Below are 5,891 nucleotides of genomic sequence, written 5' to 3'. Positions count from 1 at the left end.
ACATCTGGGTCTGTCCTCATCACTCTTGGGTTTGTGTCATGTCGGCGAATGGCTTGAGTGTTTATGTATGTGCGTGCACATGAGAGTAGTCATGCGTTTATGTGCCATATGTCTTGCACTGTTGGTAAATGGTCCAACCGGCTCTCCAGGGGCTGATTCCTCTCTGACAGGGAAATGACCATCCTGACCACGAGGATAAACCAATCGTCTTTTGCAGAGGGATGTCCACAGTCGAGGTGATGGAAGGACCTCATGACCTACATATGACCACCAGTGCCGGGTATCGGGGAGTCAAGAGCTGTGGAGAGGGTTTTTGCCTCAGGTGTGATCCTCTGTGTTTAATACACCAGAGTAAGAGGTCAGGTGTTAGCATACAGATTTTCTTTAAGATTACAGTACAGATCCAGAACCATTGCATTTTGTTGGATATCTTTCTTGGTTTGGGTAAAGTTTTGTCAAATTTGTCAGGACGTTGAATGCAGTTTCCAAACTTTGCTGCTGCAGTTCATCTTACCCCATCTTACCCCCCCCCCCCCCCGCCTTGGTGAACCCCTCGTGATCTTTCGTGCGATGGTTCTTCAAATGCTTTATGAGATTGCTAGTGTTGTCATTGGCAACACAAGTGCCACCCCTGAAAACTCAAGTGTTGCATATACCATACACGTCATAGTTTTACTTGGGAACTTTACGAAATTGCTGACATGTAGCTGACATGTAGCTAGCTCTGGCTAATGCTTCAGTAAGAAGTGATTCCCCGGGAAAAGAAAATCGCAGTTTAATTTGGAGGAAGCTAATTATTATGGATCAGTAGACAGATCCACATACTCAGCGATGTGCGACGCAGCATTTTCGGCTGTCTCTGAGGCATTTCCGATGCTGGTACCGTATTAGAACATCTCTAGTTGGCTATTAACATTTGATTGTTTGTCACTGAGATAACCTGTGTACAGTTTCCCATTATGCTTTACGATAACGGTTCTTGCTTATTGACATATTACTTGACTGTGGTAAGAAAGCTTATCTACAGACGGATTACAAAATAAGGGGAAAGCTAGTAGTGTAGTGTCGCAGCAAGGTATTGGGCCACCATGTGCTGTCAGGTCAGCCTCCATGTGCCTTGGTATTGATTCTATCGAAGTCTCTGGAGCTCTATTGGGTTGAGGTCATAGACTATGATTCACATTATTTTCATACTAATGAAGGTCCTCAGTTAACCCTTGTGCCCTATCGATTGGGGCATTGTCTTCTTTTATCCTTTTTAAAGGGATAGTTCACCCAGAATGGAAAATTCTGTAGTTATCTATTCACCACTATGCTGATTGAGGGAAAATGCCTCCATACCGCATCATCCAAGTTTCTGTAAGCGCCCGACATTCAAATTTGACTCAAAATGGCGTAATTTCCACCATGTGTTTGGCCTAAATATCCTCTTGTATCCTCCTCCTAGTTCCTGCTGCAGTATCTGCAGCATCTGCAGTATCGCCTGGAACTCTAAAAGTGTTTTGTGGACTCAAACACTTCACCCACCCCTCCATCGGCATAGTGGTGAATAGATAATCAGTGAATTGTATGGGCTGTCCTTTAATCTGACAGCCATCTGTATAATGAAAGCAAAAAAACACCTTGATTTCAATATGGAAATGCACAAATTATGATTTTTGCTATTTAATCATTGTTGCAGTTGACAACACTAATGCATTGCAAGTTACCTTAATCACGACTGTCTTGTTTTTATTTTAGCCAGTTTTTAACTCCAGATCCTCATCCCTGGCCACATTATAATCCCCTTATGTGTGTACTGAGTCCTCCCTAACTGGTGATAGAGGCAGAAGCACGGCAGGTCCACAGGACACTGGCTCAAATTCAGAACTGTTTTAGTAACAAACCCCAGATTTTCTTCATTTCAAATAGACACCTACACAACTGCAGATATTTAAGAATTGCTTGTGTGTGTAGTTGTGCCTTATGTGCAGTACACCTACTGTTATTTGCTATTGGAGTAGTTTAACTCTGACTTTAACCTGCTATCCATCATCCTACTTCTCCAGGATATAGCTCCCACAGCTTCCTGTGCAGACTGTGTGTTTCTACCCAACCAGTAGCTGCAGACTTGTCTTTTGGAGCTACCTTCCCCCTGGGAGAAAAGAAAATATATTTCAGTTGTGCAGCACAAGAAGTGCCCTGATGGAATGTGAAGTAAATCAAAACTAAATCCACAGTGCTGTTGTAGTTCCAGTGTTTCCTCACAACTCCTCTATACATCCAGAACAAACAAAGACAGTCGAACACGATCACATGTTTAATACAGATGGAAAGAGTGACTGAGCGGATGCCTTGGTTAACTGAATAATACGATTCTGTAAGATCTAGATATGATTTCAGTCATGTGAGTTTGTAGAGGAAACTTATAATTCCTTAAAAGTTGGAACTGCATTTCACAGTAAAACAAATATTTTCACAATTTTCAAGGAAAAAACAAGAAAAAAACAGAACTCTTGTTGTTCATAATTTACAGTGACTGACTATTAAGAGTAAACTTAAGAACTTTTGTTTTTAGCAAGCAAACGATAAAATGTCAGGATCTTGGTTGTGTTTATTCTGCGTTTCAAAACAAGTAACTTCTTCCTCAGATCACTCTTCTCCCATTTTTTAAACCATGATTGGCTTTTCAAATTACTACTTGCAGCATATTCATTTTACTGATTTCTCCAAAACACTATCTTGTACAATTTGGCAGAACACGCACATGCAAGCAAATAAGAGAAATATCCTAGATTTTCACATTGAGCTCTGTAAAAAAGTCTATCCTAAAAGTAACAACATAATAAAACAATCATAAGGACAGCATCTAAGATCTGGGTTTTTAAAAAAAAACTTTATATGTCTAGATGCTACATGTCTAGATGCTAAATTCATCAAACACGCTCATGCAGAGTGTGTGTACAATCTTGATTGGATTTACTGTTCACGCACATCTCACGGGCGTTAGAGAATCCATGTCAAACACTCTGTTTGTCTTCTGCCTCTCTGCTCGCTTTCATGTGCCCTTGGAGAGAAGCCAGATTTCTTGAAGACCCTACCTCACGCGTGGGCTTGATCCCAGCGCAGGGATGAGTAAGAGCTGAGGAGTTTGGAAAAATGATGGGTACTCTGTGTGTGTGTGTGTGTGTGAGTCAGCGTGTGGGTGTGTGTGTTTGTTGACCCACTTTCACACAGTGAGAGAGAGAGTTAAAGCTGTAAAACTTCTCCCTCCTTCCTTCCTCCTAACTCTCTCTGCCCTGGCATCCTAAGGATGCAGCAGTGGCTATGGCAACGCTGCAGTATAGTGAGAAAAGAAGAGGAGGCTTCTTCTTCGTCCTCCTCAATTGCTTTTTTTCCTCCTGTATGTGTCTTTTTTTTTTATTTAGTTGGCTCAGGGCTGTGTCCCTGCTTTGCATCTCGATGTTGTCTTTATAATTACAAAGATCCCTATCTTGTGATTTATTTAGTGTGCCTGCATTGTGACTTTCCTCAGCAGTGAGCTTCTCATTCAGCACAATTTGCATCACATCCACTATTTCGATGTCCGCTATAAAGAGCAAAGGTTTTAACTTTATTCCGGTGCACACGCTTCGGTTTAGGAGACAAACACAATGTATCACACGCTGTGACAGGAGTGACTGGGGTTCGGCTGTAATGGCGGCCTCTATAAAAGGATCCGGAGGACTATTAGGATGCTGTCCCGAACACCCTGTTGTTGTTAAGGGATAATGTTGACTGTTGTGCTGTTTACTCTCCTTTCCGCTTACTCCCTATTCCTAGATAGCACCTCTGCTGCCCCCTCAGCTTCTTTACTCTGTGTGGGTGTGTGTATGTGTGAGTGTGTGCACGCTCCTACCATCTCTTTGGCAGAGTCCCACCGCCCCTGCCCAGCAGTTTGAAGCTGAGGACTCCTGGCAAAGACAGAAGGGCTTCTGGGACCTGCAGCCGTATGAATTTTTCATTTACTTTCCTCCGCCAACTCTATCTTTCTCTCTCTCGCTCTCGCTCTCTCTCTCTGGCTCTCTCTTTCTCTCTCTCTCCCTAGTCCTCTCACTGACACGTATTGTCTCTTGCTCAGTTTGCGATAGCACACCTGGTGCCCGCACAAGCAGGGGGAGTAAACACAAGAGCATACAGCCATATACACACACACACACACACACACACACGCACATGCACGTTCACTCAAACACAGCATGTAGCCTGAAGACTGAGTAAACAGCTCCTAGACAATGGCACTTGCTATTCTACTTTCCAGTGTTTGTTTTTTTTCAAATTCTCCATCCTCTCCTTTTTCTCCGGGTCCCCGAGGCCGAGCATGTGGAGAGAGGGCGGAGGGATGCGGAGGAATCCTTTCGGCTCACCTGACAGCCGGAGCGAATACACACTGGAGTTGCACACATATCGCACCGCTGCATCAACAGACACGCAGGCTAACCTAGCAAGTGCTCACCAAACCGCTTCCTTTGTATTACTTTGTAGTTACTTTGTAGTGATTCAAAAGGGCTGACGGATATTTAAAAGGGAGAAGACAGCAGAGACGATTAAATCCTTTTCTAAGCAAAGCTCCGTAGATCCGATGGACAGATGAAAGAGAATCAAGAAATACAAAAAAAAAAGCTAACATTTTTTCACTCACGTCATTCGCCATTCGCATCACTTCTGGATCCGTGCACACACAACCACAGCACACGCAAGCAATGACCGTTGGAGACGACCTTACATGTTCTTTTCATGGGCCAGAAAATAGAGCTGTCAAGTGGCGGCGACAACGGCCGAACCGTTGAACCTGGATGGATTTCTCAAGAAAAACCCTTGCTACCAGAAAGCAGTTGAACCCCCGAGGCCTTGACATTTTAAATCTCAGCTCCCGAGACATTTAAGATCCCAGCAGGTGACGTGCCGCGGCGGCCCGCTTGTCTGGGATCGGATGTATATGACTTGGCAGGTCCTCCAGCTGTCAGACGTGTTACTGTGGAACCAGTTTGTGTGTCGGGTGGATAGCGTTACGGAGTGGCTCCTCTTTTCATGTGGATCTGGGGAGAAAGTGAAAATGGTTTGCATCCATATGCTCCTTACACTCTTTGAACAGTTAGAAGATCCCCCCCCCCCTTTGATCAATTATTGATCAAAGCCATTACAAAGCTCTGGGAAGAGTCGCAAGTGGGTAGTGTGATTCATGGTGTCTACGCGCAGTGTGTTGCTGTCTGTGTGGCAGAGAAAATAAAATGGTAGAGAGCGAGGGGCATACAGATAAGGAGAGAAAAAGGCTGAGGAAACAGACGCAGGGATTAAGGAGAGAAAAGTGCTCGTGTAGCTTGACGTGAACAATGAGACGTACTGTATAGGGGCTGTTTTAAGGTATTTTCTTCTGTAGGGAAAAAGACAGCATGGGTTTTTATTATCCATGGAATTTAGACAGGCACTATTCCCTTGTCCTTTTATAATATACAATACACATTATATATATAGTGGCATAAACAGTAATGTGTGAGGATGGTCAAACATTACTCAACAATTACACTAAGGTCGGAATACTCCACATTTCTTTATTTTCGTATTGATTATTCCGTATGACCTTATTTGGGGTTTACATGGCAGTGTCCTAGTGAGACTATTAGCTTTATCATGTTTATATCGGAATATCCGTGTTCATGTAAACTTAGTAAGTGTCAGCACGTGACACTTTCTGGCAACGCTCCACTGCTACTGAATTGGTGCCTGGCTCCATGGCTTTACCGAAGTTTTACCCAAGATATATTACATTCAAATGAGTTTTATTTGAGCGCAGGACTGAATCTGAGTACGTTCCTATAGCCCAGTAAATCACAATGGTCGCTGTCATACTGTCTCAGGATTTGTTCTATTAT

Source organism: Hippoglossus hippoglossus, chromosome 11, assembly GCF_009819705.1.
Source record: "Hippoglossus hippoglossus isolate fHipHip1 chromosome 11, fHipHip1.pri, whole genome shotgun sequence".
NCBI lineage: Eukaryota > Metazoa > Chordata > Actinopteri > Pleuronectiformes > Pleuronectidae > Hippoglossus > Hippoglossus hippoglossus.
This window is presented reverse-complemented; position numbering follows the sequence as displayed.